The 15,633-nt window shown below is 51.1% G+C and overlaps 1 long non-coding RNA gene across 1 annotated transcript in view; it reads left to right on the top strand.

Annotated features, from left to right (window-relative positions):
• LOC108591710 (uncharacterized) overlaps positions 1-11,903 on the top strand; it is a 28,559-nt gene extending 16,656 nt beyond the window's left edge. The window contains exons 2-3 of the long non-coding RNA XR_013535263.1: positions 4,623-4,735; positions 11,535-11,903. This is a non-coding gene — a long non-coding RNA (uncharacterized LOC108591710). The remainder of the gene's footprint in view (positions 1-4,622; positions 4,736-11,534) is intronic.
• The last annotated feature ends 3,730 nt before the right edge of the window (positions 11,904-15,633 follow it).

The following is a 15,633-nucleotide window of genomic DNA, read 5'->3' as shown; positions in this document are numbered from 1 at the left end:
AAAGTTGTTTTCATCTCATCTGTTGAGGATCTGACTCACCCCTTCAGACTCGTGGTAGGGAGGGAGGGAGGGAGCATGCCTCAAGCCCAGAGGGGAGAAACCCTTAGTGGTGTCACGGTTCAGGCACACGTTCATAGAAATACTTTCAGCTCAAGCTCTTCAAAATATGATTAGACCAATTTTACATGTCTAGTCACTGAGGCTCTGGTAGATTGGGACTATTTCTATATGTGCAAGTGAAGTGGAGAATTGAGGCAATTATCTTCAGGCAAATGAATCTGGGCACTGTAATCAGTCCATCCTGATAACTGGGGGGAAATCGGCCTCATTCACAGTAGCATTGCCTTGTGTTAAAGAGAATTCTAAGATATTTGTTTGTTATTTTTGCTTGGCTTTATTTTTCCAGAAGACAGTCCGGTGAAGATCAGGCCCTGCCTCGTGTTAGGCTGTGTGGCTCCCCTAGGCCTCAGAATACTGTGAGTCAGTCAGGTGTGCGAGGGGCTGATCTGGATGGGTTGATGATCAGATCAGTTCCCTGGCAGGACCTATCTTTTGCTTCCCTGCAGTGGATACTGAGTTTCCATGCCAGTATTTTCTTTCTACTCCTTCTTTCCTTGTGTATGAGAACCCTGAGGTGTTGGATGGGATGGTCTGCAAGGTCACCTCCACTGCCAGGATGATAGGATTCCAAATAGGGCCCATGACTGACGTACATTGTGCATGACCTAATGTCACGGAACTCGGAAACTGAAAGGCAGGGCCTCTTGACGTCAGAAACGAGAACGCACTGGAGCTTGGTGATGACTTCTGGACCCCCTTTTCCCCATCCATTGTTTGGCTAAAAGTAATTATAAATGGGAGTCCTTCCCTTTGTTGATCTAGAAGCTCCCTCATGAAGCGGCCATCGCTTCTCTCCCAGCTCTTCACCAAGGAGGGAGGGAAGAGGAGCATGAGAAGACTGCAGTTTTCCAAAGGGCAGAGTTGGTTTGAGGCATATGTGGACTTCTAATCAGATCTTAGCCCTTAAGCAATCATCTGTGTATTTAGGAAGGTTAACGGCCCAGCAAGAAGTCCAGCCATGCCTCCTGAGTGCCTAGGCACCTGGCAGAGACAGTGCAGGATCTCTGGCAAAAGAGCGATGCAGGCCTGAATATAGATCCTGCCTCCAGCTTCCTAGCTGACCAGTGACTATTGCTGGTAGCAGTGAGGGTGCTGACCAAGAGGTGAGAGAGTGAGGGGCAGGATTTTGAGGAGCCCAGCCAGGCAGAAAGAGCCTAAAATAAAGCTGGAGTGGGCAGTCAAGTTGGATTTTTTTTTTTTATTTCACTTTCCAGTTTTCTTTTAGTGACTTCTTGGTGGAAAGCCTTAGAAACCATGGAGTTTGGTCTGTACTGCTGCACTGAGTGCCCCTCCAGGTCCTTTGCTTTGGTGAATGCAAGCAGTGAATGCAGGCAGTGAGGGGGATCTGGAAATAATGCATCATCGCGCTAAGGAGGGTCTCATTAAAGTCTGAGCTAAGGACCCTGGAAAAGAAACGTGTTCTTTTATTTTTATTTGCCTACAAGTATACAGCAGAGGAAGCCACCCTAGATTTGGGCAAGGTAGGGAATACTTTCCTGAAAAAGTGATACGTGCACACTTGAGGAGAGAACTGAAAGGTGAGCATGTGGCAGCATTGGGGTGGGGCAGTTCCAAGCCAAGGAATAGTGTATTCACGAGCCCTCTGCTGGAAAGGAGCTGAGCCTGTTAGTGGAACTAATGGGTCAGCATGGCTGGAGGACAGACATGAGTCTGGAGGGGTGGGCAGGGGACTCTGGGCCCAGCAGGTCACACTGCAGTCTGTCGTTGTCTTGAACAGCCATACACAATGGGAAGCCTTTGTCCTGATGGCCACGAGGGACCAAAATCAAGTTATGTATTTTAAAGATCTCTCTGGCCACAGAGTAGGGGGATGGAATTTGAGAGGAGGCTAGAGTGGATAGTAGCTGGGTCTAGGGAGGTGCTTGGTTCTAGAATTACATAAAGCTGAGGATAGTGAGAGTGGCTTTTAGAGTTATTTAGGAAGATGACTTACAAGGCTTGGTGAAAACATGGATATGGGGAATTGGCTGTGTCAGGATGACACCCAGGTAGAACTAGATGGAAGCCAGTACTTTCCACTGAGCTAGAGAAGCAGGGAAAGAGGCCATGAGTTCGGCCATATTGAGTGGGGTGGTGGGAGGTCAGGAGTTCTGCCTTTGGCCTGTTGAGTGGAAGGTACCTTTGGACTGCACATGACGAGGTATCAAACAGGTTGAAAGATGTTCTAGGTCTTGGACACAGTGGAGAGGCTGTCATAGAAGCAGAAAAGGTCTAGTGCTAAGTGGGAGACAAGAGAGGAACACTCCAAATTGAGTTTCCAACCAAAGTCATTATCAACAGGAGTCATCCTGGAGCTGGAAGGCACTGGAGAGATAAGTCTCCGCCCTTTTGTTTTACAAGCAAGGAAACCGAGGGTTAGAGAGGGAAGTGGGACCTGCTGGTTAGTGGTAAAACCACTCTTAGACTGATTGTTTTCTAGTCCTAGTTCTGTCCCTGAATTTTTTACTACACCAAGTAGAGTATCTTCCTGTGGAGGGGAACACGAGCCAAGGACTCAGATGTCAACCCCCTTGATATCAGGTCTATTTTTTGTCAGCAACCAAATGGACAGCTCACAGCTTCACATTCTTTTCTCGATCACTTTAGAACTGACATTCCTCCGGCTCCTTATTAAAGAAAGAGCAAAGCAAGAGCTGGCTAGAAGTGGTTTGGAAGCTAGGAATAGACTATACCATGTCCTTAGTAATCATCCTGGCAAAGTCCACGTGGCAGCCAGGAAGGGTTTGGCCAAGGCTAAAGCCAGTGGCTTGGTGGCACTCTCTTTTTCGGTTGGTTGTTCCAAAAGCACCAGTTATTACTTAAAACTGGCCCCTAAAATGGGAGGATTAAGGTAAAAGAAAGGCAAGTTAATTTTTCTCAAGATCCTTTTCCAAGACATCTATACTGTGAAACTGATGACATATCAGCAGCTTCTCCCAGCCATGACTTTTTAACTTTAATGTTTAATTGCACGTGCAATTATATGAATTACATGTATTATCTAATAGTTTTAAAACATTAGATAAAGCTATGGCTGATGTCTCTTCGATGAGCCTGCACCAGCCAGTTTTCATACACCACCTCGCAAATCTCCCAGAGGTTACCGACTTCACAAATAATGGGTTTCCATAGAGGATGTCATCTTTAAAAATGCAAACATAGCTGTGTTTTTAAACATCAGGCTCCACACTGCAGACTTTTTATGTTTCTGCATATCTGCAACCCATTCCTGTTGGTTCCTGTAGGATCTGCTTTGTTATTTAACCGTCACCTCATGGTCTGTGGGCTGAATGAAGACAGTCACTTCCTGGTCCACGGGCCATCACCTCTTTCCACTCTGTCCCTGTTAGAAACTGCACCGCAGACCATGTCGTGGCACACACGTCCATGTACATGTCACAGGAGTTTCTCTGGAGGTGTATCAAGCAGTGGAATTGCTGTTCACAGGTCAACAGAGAACTTGGCTACGTTGCACTTCTCTACGAGGCAACCAGTGTGTCCCCCCACCAGCAGTGCCTGAGGATTTGTCTCCCATCCCAGAGGGTGGTGCTAGCACCACTGTCTTCCTTCCGGTAGAGCAAACAGTAAGACCTGTAGCATCCCCAGACCCTCTGAGTTAGGAGAGGAGAGGGCTTGGAGCTGTTTTCCTGCTCTGATTGTGGGGTTGGGTTTCTGAGGCCCATGACCTTGGCTTCGTCTATATTTTCTCTAGCCTGTCAAGAAAAGAATTTGAACTTCAGTGAAATATATCTCAGAAATTTGCCACAAGGAGAGGGCTAGGGGAAACCTAACTAAAAGATGTTAGAAAAGAGAGGCCAAGCGTATCCTAGGTTCTGTGTCCAGTTTCTTTTAGTTGTTCATGAAGGTGACTGAGCTGTTTTAGAAATAACCTAGTTCAGCCGGGTGCGATTGTGCCACTATACTTGAGTGAGACTCTGTAAAAAGAAAATGGAGGGAGGGAGGGAGGGAAGTTCAAACTGCCATTGGTGAACTCTTAAGGTGCTCTGATTACAAGGCATGTATTTCTCCTTCTCATTATTTGACTGTTTTAAACCCAAATCTACTTTTCTAATCCAGGATCTAGACAGTTTAAGTAGGGAAAGGCCTCAATTTAAAGAATGCTTCCTCCAGCCTTTGAGGTTCACGTCTCTGTTCCCCTTGGCCTCCCCGCCCCCCTCCCAACTTGTTGTGGGCACAGATGAGTTGGTCATGGTGGATAACTAGGGTTTCCCTAAAATTTGTCAACCAGCCAGGACATTTTTAAGCATGAAAGGCAGTGCCAACCAGGGGGATGCTGGGATGACAGGCAGAGCAGGCTGTCTGGGCCCCCCCAGTCCTTCCATCATGACAGCATCAGTGTTGTTAATAGTAGTATGGACAACATTGCAAAAAACTGTACACGCTCAGTAACATAACTATAAAAATAATTAGTATTAATGTTATATTATTATTAGCACTTTTCAAAGAGAAGTAACCTCCCTTCTCCCACTATTTTTAAATAGACTTCAGTGAGCTGAAAGTTCTGCCATTGAGAGCACTTATTCAGTTGGGTGAACTATTTGCATGAAGGTGACATTTGCTCATCTGTCTTTCTTGCTGAAGTCATCGTCTAAAGGTAAGCAAAAGAGCAAGCTCAGGAAAAAGAAAATGATGCACTCTCAGAGACCTTTTCCTGGGGCTGCTGATTGGGAGACACGAGGCCTGTGGCCACCAGTTGTCAGTGGCTTTCTGTAGCAGCAGCAGCAGTAGCAGCAGCAGCAGGGACTCTGGGCTTCCACGCTCCTTTCTCACCCATGTGGGGAGCAACACAGTCTCTTCTAGCAGGGATGGGATGCCCCGCAGCTCTGGGCCCTGAAGAGAGTAGAGGTCCATTCAGACTGGGGGCTGCTGGCCTAGGGTTATGAGTGGCTTTTGTTGGCAGAGACTACAGTTAAAACCATCTAAGTATGAAAGTACCTTAGAAATTAGAACAAAAATTACAGTCCCTTAGGAGTATCGAGGTCGTTTTCGCTCAGACTTCAATTGTTTTCACATAGCCTGAACAGTTTTTGCCATATGCCTGTACTGAAACTGCACTTGACAGTTTTCTCTACGTCAGCTATTTCTTCATGTCAAAACATTTGTTGTTAAAGGAAAATTATACAACTGCTATTGAAAGATTACCAGTGTCCCTGGATTCTGGTTAAGTATTTTAAAAATGCACATGAAGCCAAGTGCCTGCTCTGAAAAATGGCATTGTGGCCCATGTCCCTCCAGGTGCGGCCCTGACCACCTCCTTGATCCTGTCCCCATCTACCCAGTCTCTTCACTGACCTGAGAAACATTTGTCTGGACTCTAGGAGATGGTATGAGAGGTGGTCTTATATGACACAAATATTTCCCACCTTGGGGACTAATGAGGTTTTGCTGCCAGTATCTACTCAGGTGCTTCTTAGCTGAGGAGTGGTAGGAAGAGTTCTCATTCCAACCAGCGGAAGCCTGTTGAGTTTCAACAGGGCTAAATTACTTGGGGCACATTTTCTTCCCATGACATTTGTTGTCTAATAATAAGTCAACAGATGGGGTTGTCTCAGTCTGCCTTTACTATGACATTTGCTCCCACTTCACATGTTTATGTTTGCAGATGCAGCCAGGAAACAGTCCATAGAGCTGTGTATTAAACCCCAGCGAGATGAGCCCAGCCACTTTTCACTTCCTGCTGGCACACTCTGAAGTGGTGTTCCAGCCAGAAGGCCTCTCACAGAAGCCACTCGCTCACCTTTGTTCTCACTCCCAGCTTTTCTGCAGATTGGGTGGGGGGAGCTGGGTCTGTTCTCCCATTGTGCTCTCTGTTCTTGATGAGATGCCAGAAAGTACAATGCTCTCATCAAGTTCAAAAGTAGGCAAAGCCAGGTAATGCATACATGATAAAATGTTTACGGCGAGCATATGATAAAACCCAGCTTCTGTATTTGGTTCCTTCTGGTGGGGAAGACCGCAGGAGTAGGAGAAGGACATACTGGTAGATGAAGTTCCTGGCTGTGTTCTTTCTTGGGTTGGGCTGAAAGGTTCACAGGGGTTGCTGACAGTATTTTCAAATACTAGGTTTAAAGTATATATTTGGACTGCCGCCGTGGGTCAATGTTATGGGACAGCTGAAACCAGTCCAGGGCATTTGGGGAATGGTAGACCTACTGTGCTGTGGCAAGAGGAGGTTGTGAGGCTGAGCTGTTGCTGACCAGTGTGGTGGGACTTTGCTCGCCCTTCTTCTTTCTATACAAACTAAGAACCCTCCGAAGAGTTCTTAGCACATACTAGGCCCTCAGTAAATATTTGCTGAACAATTTTTCACATGTGTATTTTTAAACTTGTTGTTTTGGAAATTTTCAAGCACACCAAGGCAGAGAGGAGGCCAGCAAGCCCTGGAGCGCAGCTGCGCTGCCCATCAGCTTCTGCTTCTCTGGTTTCCTCTGTCACCCCCACCTTTTGTTCTGGAGGCTTCACAGCAAATCCCAGAAATCGTAGTGTTTCACCCCTGGCAGTTTTGGACAGTAGAGTAGGTTCTTCTCTTCTTTCTTTATGGGGTCTTTTGGGATATGTTGAAGGTGACTTCTTCCTCCCCAAAGAGAGCATGTCAGGAAAACGAAGCCTCCTGTCTGTATCTCCCTGTGAGGGGTTCCTCATTGCACAGGTGTGTCCTTGGCTGTGCATTTGTGCTGGGCATTGTGCTGGACCCACGCATCAGTGATGAGAGAGGAAGCCTCTGGCCTGGGGCCTCCGTGCTAGTGTAGACTGATGACACGGTCAGGGGAGCAGACTCTTGCTCCTGTGAGCACTAGGAGTGTTCTACTGTGACCACCCATCTTTTGAACCCCCTTTCACCACTCCCGAGTTGATCATTGGTGATTTCCCCCATTGCCAAGGCAGAGTGGACATTTTCAGCAGACAGTACCCAAGGGGACTGCAGCCCTGCCCCTTCTGATGGAAGGTACATTGGGAACATGCAGAGCACACATCAGGGTGATGTCAGTTGTCCCCATCCACATGGAAAGACCTGGCCCCAGCCAGCTGCTGGGCCTCTTTGCACTGTATTAATAGCAAGGCCATGGGGCCCACTGGGGTCGGGAGACAGGGAGAGGACAGCTGTGATGGACATCACCCCATGCTCCAGGCATGTGCTTCCGTCACAGGCGGGCACAGATGGCTGCACCTTGGCCTGCCGCTCCAAAGCCCCCCAAACCTTGCCAGCCTTCTTGTAGGGGCAGGAATTGGCTTGCACTGATGACCCATTTGACAAAGGAGCTAAATTACAAATGGCATGATTGGAATAGAGGGTTCCAGTGGCCCCGTGTTCAGGGTCAGTTTATGCTTTTATTGGATACACAGGCATGGGGGCTGAATGAGGCAGTGGTATTTAAACAGCTGGGGGTATTGGGTTCTATATGCCAAGGCTAGACAGAGAGTTTTAAATGTCACAGGCCAAATGGAAGCTCAGTTGGCAGCAGGACGGAGTGGCAGGGGGATTTGGAGGCCACTGCCTCGCTGTGGCTAGATATGGCCAGGAGAGCCGAGTGGGATTAGGGCCTGGGAAGAAGCCCAGCATGTGGAGTGCTGGTGAAGAGGTAGCAGGAAGGGTCATATGAGTGAGCACCAGGCGCCAGGGATGGCGGGCAGGAGCACAGGTGCTGGGGCCAGTGGCAGGCAGAACTGTATGAAAGCACCAAGGACAGGGCCAGAGGGGAGAGGTCAGAGCCCAGCCCTAGCTCAGGGGGACAGGTAGGAGCAGAGCCTGTGGTTCAGGGCCCTATTCTGGCATCAGAGAGATGTGAGTGCTAACCTCAGCACCCCACTTTCCATCCCGGGGCCAAGGCAGTTTCCTGACTTCAGGGAAGGGGCCAGGAGAGGATTAAGTAAGAACAAGCAGCACGTGACACTCAGAAAGGTGATCGCTGCTATTATTAATAGTAAAAATTCATTGGTGACCAGCCGCCATTGTGGAATGGAGCCGGAAGCTGCTCTCCAGGCCTGCTCCCACCCAGAGACGCTTTCAGCCACATAGGAGTTCCTTTAAGGATGAATGATGACAACCACCAACGGCTGGGTATCAGCAGATTTTACAGAAACTTTTGGCCATTTGACTTTTCCTGGCCTCATGGAGCCTCTAGTTTTCTGGGTCCTGCCTCTTCATGTCGGTAGACAACCATAGCTCGGGGATGGCTGCCCCCTGTTGGCCAGCAACGCATGCACCCGGCGCCTGCCACCACCTGTGCCTGTCACTTATTTATCTCTGAGTGGGGCCTGGCCTCCCTAGGCATTCGCACTTGCTCGCTCCCTGCAGTACAGTGGAGCTATTATTATCTTACAAGAAACAAGGGTCATCATCAGAACTGGGCAGGGGCCCAGCAACGACGTTCTGGCTGGCGCCTCCTTGCCTTTGCCGTGACACTGGTCTGGGAGACTTGGCTGATGGATGAGCATTGAGTGGCCAGGTCTGGGGAGGGGACGGCAAAGGAAGGCGGGCAGTGAGCTTCCACCAGAGGCTAGGCCGGGGCTGTGGATCCAGCATGGCTACCTGCTTTCCTCTTGGTGGGCCCCTAAGTAACCTGAACAGAGCACCACAGGGCTAGGGCAGTTACCATGGCAACATAACATCTGTGCGTCCCTGGGCCTTCCTCATTTTTGTTGAGGTGAGGATGGCTTAGGAAAGCTGGAGGAGGCCCAGGCTGGTCTTAACCCTGGGTCTTGCTTTTCAGCACAAGGGATTCAAGGGAGGAAGGGAGTTTCTGTTGGGGCTTTTGTGGGCCTCAGGCCCCTGTGTTCATCCCTATTTGTATTCAGAACTCCCTCCTTTTCCTTAGTGGTTCAGAGTTTCTCTTGCTCATCCAGGCCTCAGAGAAGAATCCATGGTAGCTGTGACCATGGTAGTTGTGACCATAGCTAGGCCTTAATTCCTTCAGGGCCATCTACATGAAGGCTTAGAACATCCCCTCATCTTCTGAAGAAGTGCAAGTCTCCTCCTGTGGGCTTCCAGGGAACACTAGCGTTAACCTGTGCTCACATGGCCTGCCCTACGCTCAGGCTTCTTGGCACAGAGAATCCCTTTCTCTTACTGATTTGTGGTGCATACCCTGTTCTAGGCATTAGAGGAATGCATTAATTTTTGTACTCTTCATAGCAACCTCATGGGGAAGCTGAGGCACACCCAGGTCAAATAGCTTGCTTGGGCAGGAAAGTTATGGAGTCTGGATTTGAACTCCAGTGGTTGGTCAGGCTCCAGAGGTCCTTTCAAACCCCTGCCCTCAAATGCTGCCTGGAAAATGATGAGGCTGATGGAGGGGCCTGAGGTGATGCTCTAATGAGTCAGGAGCCCATCAAGTCACAGGAGCTGGGGAAAGAGCACACTGGACAGAGGGGACAGCCTGTGGAAAGTCCCTGAGGTGTGAAAGAGCGGGCCATGAGCTGTAGGGAAGCAGGAAACCAGTCTGGCTGCAGGAAGTGAGCAGGGGCCAGGGAAGAAGGTGGGTGGCCGAGGAGACTGCAGGGCAGCCCATGGCTGTGGCACTGAGGTCTGATTCCAAGTGTAGTGGGAAGCCCTGAGGCCTCTGAGCAGGGCCCTGACAGCCTGAAGGTCTCCCCAACTAGAAGATGGAATTCTTGTGGTAAGAGGAGGGCAGGGAGAGCAGGAGCTGAGCTGAGCTGCCCCACATTAGGTAGCTGGGTTCTGTTCACTGAAGGGGGTCTAATATAGTTTGGCTCTGTGTCCCCACCGAGATCTCACCTGGAATTGTAACTCAAAATTCACACGTGTCTTGGGAGAACCCAGTGGGAGGTGATTAAAGTATGGGAGCGGGGTCTTTCTTGTGCTATTCTCATGATAGTGAATCTCACGAGATCTGATGATTTTAAAAAACAGGAGTTTGCCTGCACAAGCTCCCTCTCTTTGCCTGCTGCTGTCCATGTAAGATGTGACTTGCTCCTCCTTGCCTTCCACCATGATTGTGAGCCACCCCCAGCCACATGGAACTTTAAGTCCAATTAAACCTCTTTCTTTTGTAAGTTGCCCAGTTTCAGGTATGTTTTTATCAGCAGTGTGAAAATAAACCAATACAGGGTCCATCTGGGAGAGGCTGCCTTTCTCTGAGGCCTCTTGCTTGGCAGTGTAGAGAAGGTTTGCTGGTGCTTCTGGAATTTTCCTTGGCCCTTTGGGACTCAGCCTGTAGTCAGAGCTGGTTCCCTAGACCGTAGATGGGGCACCCTTGGAGAGCTTCCTGGGGTGGGTGTCAAGGTGCTGTGTGTGGCTCTGGAGATTTGGCCTCTGGTGCCTCCCTCCCCTCGTCAACCTGGTGCTTCTGAAGGGCTCAGCTCAGCCTCATCTTGGCAGCTAAGCCAGGAGGCAGGGCCTTGTGGGTTTCATGTTTTTATTTCTTGATAGGTGAGGAAATGAGCTCACCTGTGTGGCTCAGTGGTCAGTGCCCAAGGCTGCATCTCCAGTTCCATGACGAAAACACCAGGTCAGGTGCATGAGTGGCTGGCGCTCACTGTGGCAACGCCATGAAGGCATCTCTTTGCCATTTTTGGTGCCCCCACTGGAGCAGGCATCTGAATTCTGGTGATTGAGAACCTAGGGGCTCTGGTGGGACACAGAGTGTCCAAATTCCTCTCCACTGGATGGCACAGCTGCAGTGATCGTACTGACCAGCATTCGTTCGACCCTTTCCCCAAGAAGGTCGCCTGCGGTGGGGATGTGAGGACCCCTTTGTCTTGGGCACCTGTTGGACCTGAGGCTGGGTCTCAGCTGTTCTACCTCACACTGAGGTTGTGGTCACCTGTGTGGGCCTGGGTTGTTTTTGTCTATGACAAAGGTTGGGACCAGAGGTAGGTGGGTTCACCTGCTCTACCATTTCACGATGGGCTGGGTCGCATGCTCACTTGCCTGGTTTCTGCTTGGGTTCCCGTTCCTTGCCCTGGCCCTGCAGGGTCCATGGAGTACCACAGCCCTACCTCCTTCCTCCTGCCAACCAGAGGACTGCAAAACAGGCTTCTCTAAGCCTGGCTCCTTGCACTCTGTTCTTGAGGGCCCTGAAGAAGTTGAATCTGGGTAAGATGGCTTGTCTCAGATCACACACAAAGGCCCTGGAGATTAGGACTCCACATCCATTTCATTGAAATCTGCTCTCCCCCATCAGAAAAAGAGCCACGTTTTCAAAACTATAACTGCCTTTCTCTTAAATCAACAATAAACAATAGGCTAAAATTTGCCCATAAAAGTAAGTTTCTCTGATGGCCGTTCTGGGCATTGGAAGCAAGACATCAAGCTGAAGTGTGACCGAGGGGATCACGCCGCGGGTGAGTGTGTGTGCCTGGTTTTGTTTCTGTTATTAATCCTTTGCCCTGTTTTTCTCTTTCTTTTTATCCCAAACCTGTCTGTTTCCAAGGGTCCCTGGAGCCTTCTGCAGCTGTGCCTCTCCATCATTAGTGCCATGTTCCTGGTTTGAAAACCATGGTACTTCAGCCTCTTCTAGATGGGAGTTAAACTTTGCCCTCTGAAGGAAAGGTTTGATAAGCAAAGAGTGTTTGGTAAACAAGATCCTTGTGGAGGTAAGAGCAGGTCTCTGAGTCCACCGGGACCCGGCTGCTCTACAGGTTTCTGTATCACATTTTCCGCACATGTCCATTCGAGCTGGAGTTGGGCGTGTCTAGTTTTGAATGCACCCTCTTCAGATGCACCTGCCACTCAGAGCCTACTGTAGAGTCACCACTGGGCTTCTTTAGAAATGGCTCGATTCATTCTTGGTAGTAACCCTACTACCCACAGGCACCTAAAATCAGAGGACTTTTGGTAGCTGGTTACCACCAAACCTCCTCAGACAATACATAGGAGACTCCAAACCAGTTGCTATTTAAAAAAAAAAAGGCAGCAGAGCAGTCATGGAGCAGACCCTTCTTACTGCTGCATATGAGACGATCCCATGGAATGCAGGAAGCCACAGGTTTATTCACGTGTGCTCTGTGGTTAGATTTCTAGCCTTCCTCTTCCTGAGGAGGTCCCTAGAGAGAGCAAGTCTGAGGCCTCACCATTGTTCCTTCACTGGCAGCACTCAAGAGTAATCCTCAAAGACCTCCCCCTCCAGCCCTAGCTGGGTTCCTAACTTTCCAGCTATTTCATATCTGCTTTGTGAATGTTTCCAGGCAGAGTGGCCAGACTGACTTGCACTGACAGTTCTCATCAGCCAGTCCCATCCTCCTAGAGAAATCCGGAATCAGCCACATGAACCCGACGCTAGAGGCCCGTCAGCACTGGAGGACACGAGAGAAGCAGCTCAGGTCTTCAGCAGAAACAGGATGGTTCTCCCAGTGGTTGATCTCCACTGTGAGGAACTGGCCTGCCGCTTTGCTGGGGAGTGAGCTGCCAGCTTCTCTTTGATGTGCTGCGTTTGTTGAGAACCAGGCAGGGGTGCTTCACCATGGCATCACTTGAATTAGGCAATGGTTCATGGACTCTTCTCTGGGGGCCCCACACGAAACATCATTAGCACAGACCTGCCACTCAGATCAAGGTAGCCAGAAGAGCCATCAGAGAATAGCCTTCAGAAGAAGAATGGCAAGGCCAGACGGCAGCGCATGAGGCCAGGGCAGAGCCACGGTGAACTGTCGATGGCGTCCTGAGCCTGCTGCCAAGGCCGCCTAGGAGCTGAGACAGAGATGGAGTGGCTGGGAGGCGAGTTTGATGTGCATGTTTGGGTAGAGGGCCTTGGCTGAGCACCGCATGAGCCTTTGTGCAGAGAGGGCCCGTGTCCATGGATCTGGGGTCCACCATGGGCCACTGAGATGGGGCAGGGCTAGGAGGGTGAAGGAGGGGAGATTCTGAGTAACATTGTGAAATTGGGCCCAACTTTGCATGGAAGGTGAGAGAAAGGACCCTTCCGGAGGGCCCCCCCTCAATCCTGTTGTGCCTGATTCAGAGGGTTGGGTGGAGGCTCTCCCGAAGGGCTCTAGAGAACACCGCACCCACAGCCATGCTGAGAGTGGGGAGGGCAGTCGATGTAAGAGGGGCCTGTCATGTCACCTGCCAAGTTCCCTGGGGTGGCCGGGGGCTGGGGAGTGGTAACCTCGCTGTGCCACTCCTCTGCCACAGTCTCCCATGGGTCCCCACTGCTGGCATTGTCACCCACCCCCCAGCCTCAGCAGCAAGCACCTACAGGATGCAGTGCCACCCCCCCCACCTGCGTCCCCGTTCTCCTCCCTGAGGCTCCCTTCACCCTCACTGCCCCCTCCTTGGGAAGGCCTCCCCTCCTTCCTCCACCTCACAGCATGCAGGGCCTGGGGCTTCTGCTGGGGGCACTCATCTGTTGCCCACCCCAGCCAGGGCAAGGCCATAGCTGCCTTGTGGATTGTTCTGTTGCCCAGCTTGTTTCCACATGTGGTATCCAGCAGGTGCCTAATAAACTTGTGTAAAAAGAGTGGTGGATGTTTGCTCTTTTATTTATTCTAAATAGAGCCCAGCTCTGCCTGCTATAGTCCTTGAAGCAAGTGCATTGTCTGACAGTCTTGGGTTGCTTCTGACCCATGGTGGCTGCCTGGGGGTCCTGCTGGAAACGTGGCACCCCCCACTCCTGCGTGGAACCGGTTGTCCCCACTGTGATTCCTCTCGCTGCAGATGGCCCCGCCTCATGGCATCAACACAGTGGGGAGTTCCGGGCTCACCGTGCTGGCGCCTGCCTTCCTCCCCCGCCACCAGACTAGACCACAAAGGGCAGGACTTTATCACACACTCAGGACAGAGCAGGTCTCGGGTTCTTGCAGGATGGACCAATGGATAGGTGGGTGGACAGAGCAAAAAGATGAAAAGACAAGAAAACGGGGGTTTGACAGGCAGGGTGGCCTGACCCTCCCTGTGTGGACAAGGCTTGGTGGGAGACATTGGGCATGGCTAGGAGGACTTGGGGTTCAAGGTGTCCCCACAGTCCTGAGCACAGAAGCAAGGGTGAGCCTCCTTCCTGCTAGAACTGGCAGAGTTTCCAAAATGAAGTCTGGACCCACAGGAGTAGTGACACTTCCCCCACTGCAAGAACGCCACTCAGATTTGAAAATTCTGGGGGCTCAGGGACCCCTGAAGTCCATTCTTGAGCCTTTCCACTAGCCGTGTCCTCCCTTGGGCAGGGGAAAGGGGGCCAGAGGGGAGCTTCCCCACAGCCCTCTCTGCAGAGGCTGCGGGGCACATGCTGGCTCCTTGCTGGGTGCTGTCAGCAGAGGTGCCGGGAGACAGCAGGCCAGGAAACCCTCTGCCCCCAGCCTAAGTCAGTCCCATGAGTTATACCAGCCAGGCCCCACAGCAGACTAGACGGAAAAGACCTTGGGAGAATGAGGTAAAAGGTCTGAGGTGCTGGGAAAAGCCAGGAAGAGAGCAGAGAGGCCTTCGCTTAGGCAGGTGCCAACCCCAGAGGCGCAGGCCTTGGGGCACAGCTCAGGGCAGGGCTGGGGTGTGGGTGCCCCCTGCTTGTGCCAAAGCCAGGACTTCAGCCCTCTCTTCTGGGTGTCCCCCATGTCTGGGCTGTGCCACAGCACAGTTCATGGGTGCCCAGGAAGGGGAGAGGAAGCCCCACCCTCAGGCCCTGCAGCCCTCACTGCCCCTAGCCCTGCTGCAGGGTCGGGCCTCCCTTCTGTCATGCCACCTGCCACTCACCCCTCTCTCGGGAAAACCCACTGTAATTCCCTTCCAAGGCTGACCATCTGGTGGCTTCAGCCCCATTCCAGCTCCCCTTTCCCCCTGGGATCATTAGACACCAAGCCCTGCCGAGGAGGCTGGCCACATGGGAGTGGAACATGGCAACCACAGAAAGAGGGAAGAGCCTCTTCTGGAGGGAAAAGAAAGACCACCAGCAGGAAATGAAGTGGGCAGGGGAACGGCAGGGGCTTTCCCGGGCTTCCCTCCTACCTCACCTGTGCACCCCAGGCCTTCACCCCAGCACTGCTGACCTTCGGGTCTGGTTCCAGCTCTGGTAGGGGCCACCCTGGGGATTGTGGGGTGTTCAGCAGCTTCCCCAAGCTAGATGCTAGGAGCCACCACCACCAGCGCCAAAAAAAGATAGATGCCTTTGCTACATGGCTGGTTGCTCTCTGTAAACTTGATCTAAACTGCTGTCCCAGGAAGACTGACATAGAGAAAGTTTGTGACTTTCCAAGGGTCCTGGTGATGTGAGGATGTGTAGCTTAATACAATGTCTGTTGATGGATGGAGCAATAATTCTCTCCATAGGTGTGCAGAGAGGGTTAGTATATACACGTCTATTTCCTAGCTCTCTCCAGGAGCTCCGAGAGGACCCTGAAGCATGACACCACCCAGGCCTTAATGGTAGTACCATTCTCCAATCAAAGGAACCAGGCTTTTGCTGAAATAGCTTATTCTGGCCAAGCATGATGACTCACGCATGCAATCCCAGCACTTTGAGAGGCTTGAGACGGGTGCATCACTTGAAGCCAGGAGTTCGAGACCAGCCTGGCCAACACGGTGAGACCCCCGTCTCTAAAAATGCA

The sequence above is a fragment of the Callithrix jacchus genome, chromosome 5 (genome assembly GCF_049354715.1).
Source record: "Callithrix jacchus isolate 240 chromosome 5, calJac240_pri, whole genome shotgun sequence".
Lineage (NCBI taxonomy): Eukaryota > Metazoa > Chordata > Mammalia > Primates > Cebidae > Callithrix > Callithrix jacchus.
Note: the sequence above shows the minus strand (reverse complement) of the source record. Positions and strands in the feature narration are given on the sequence as shown.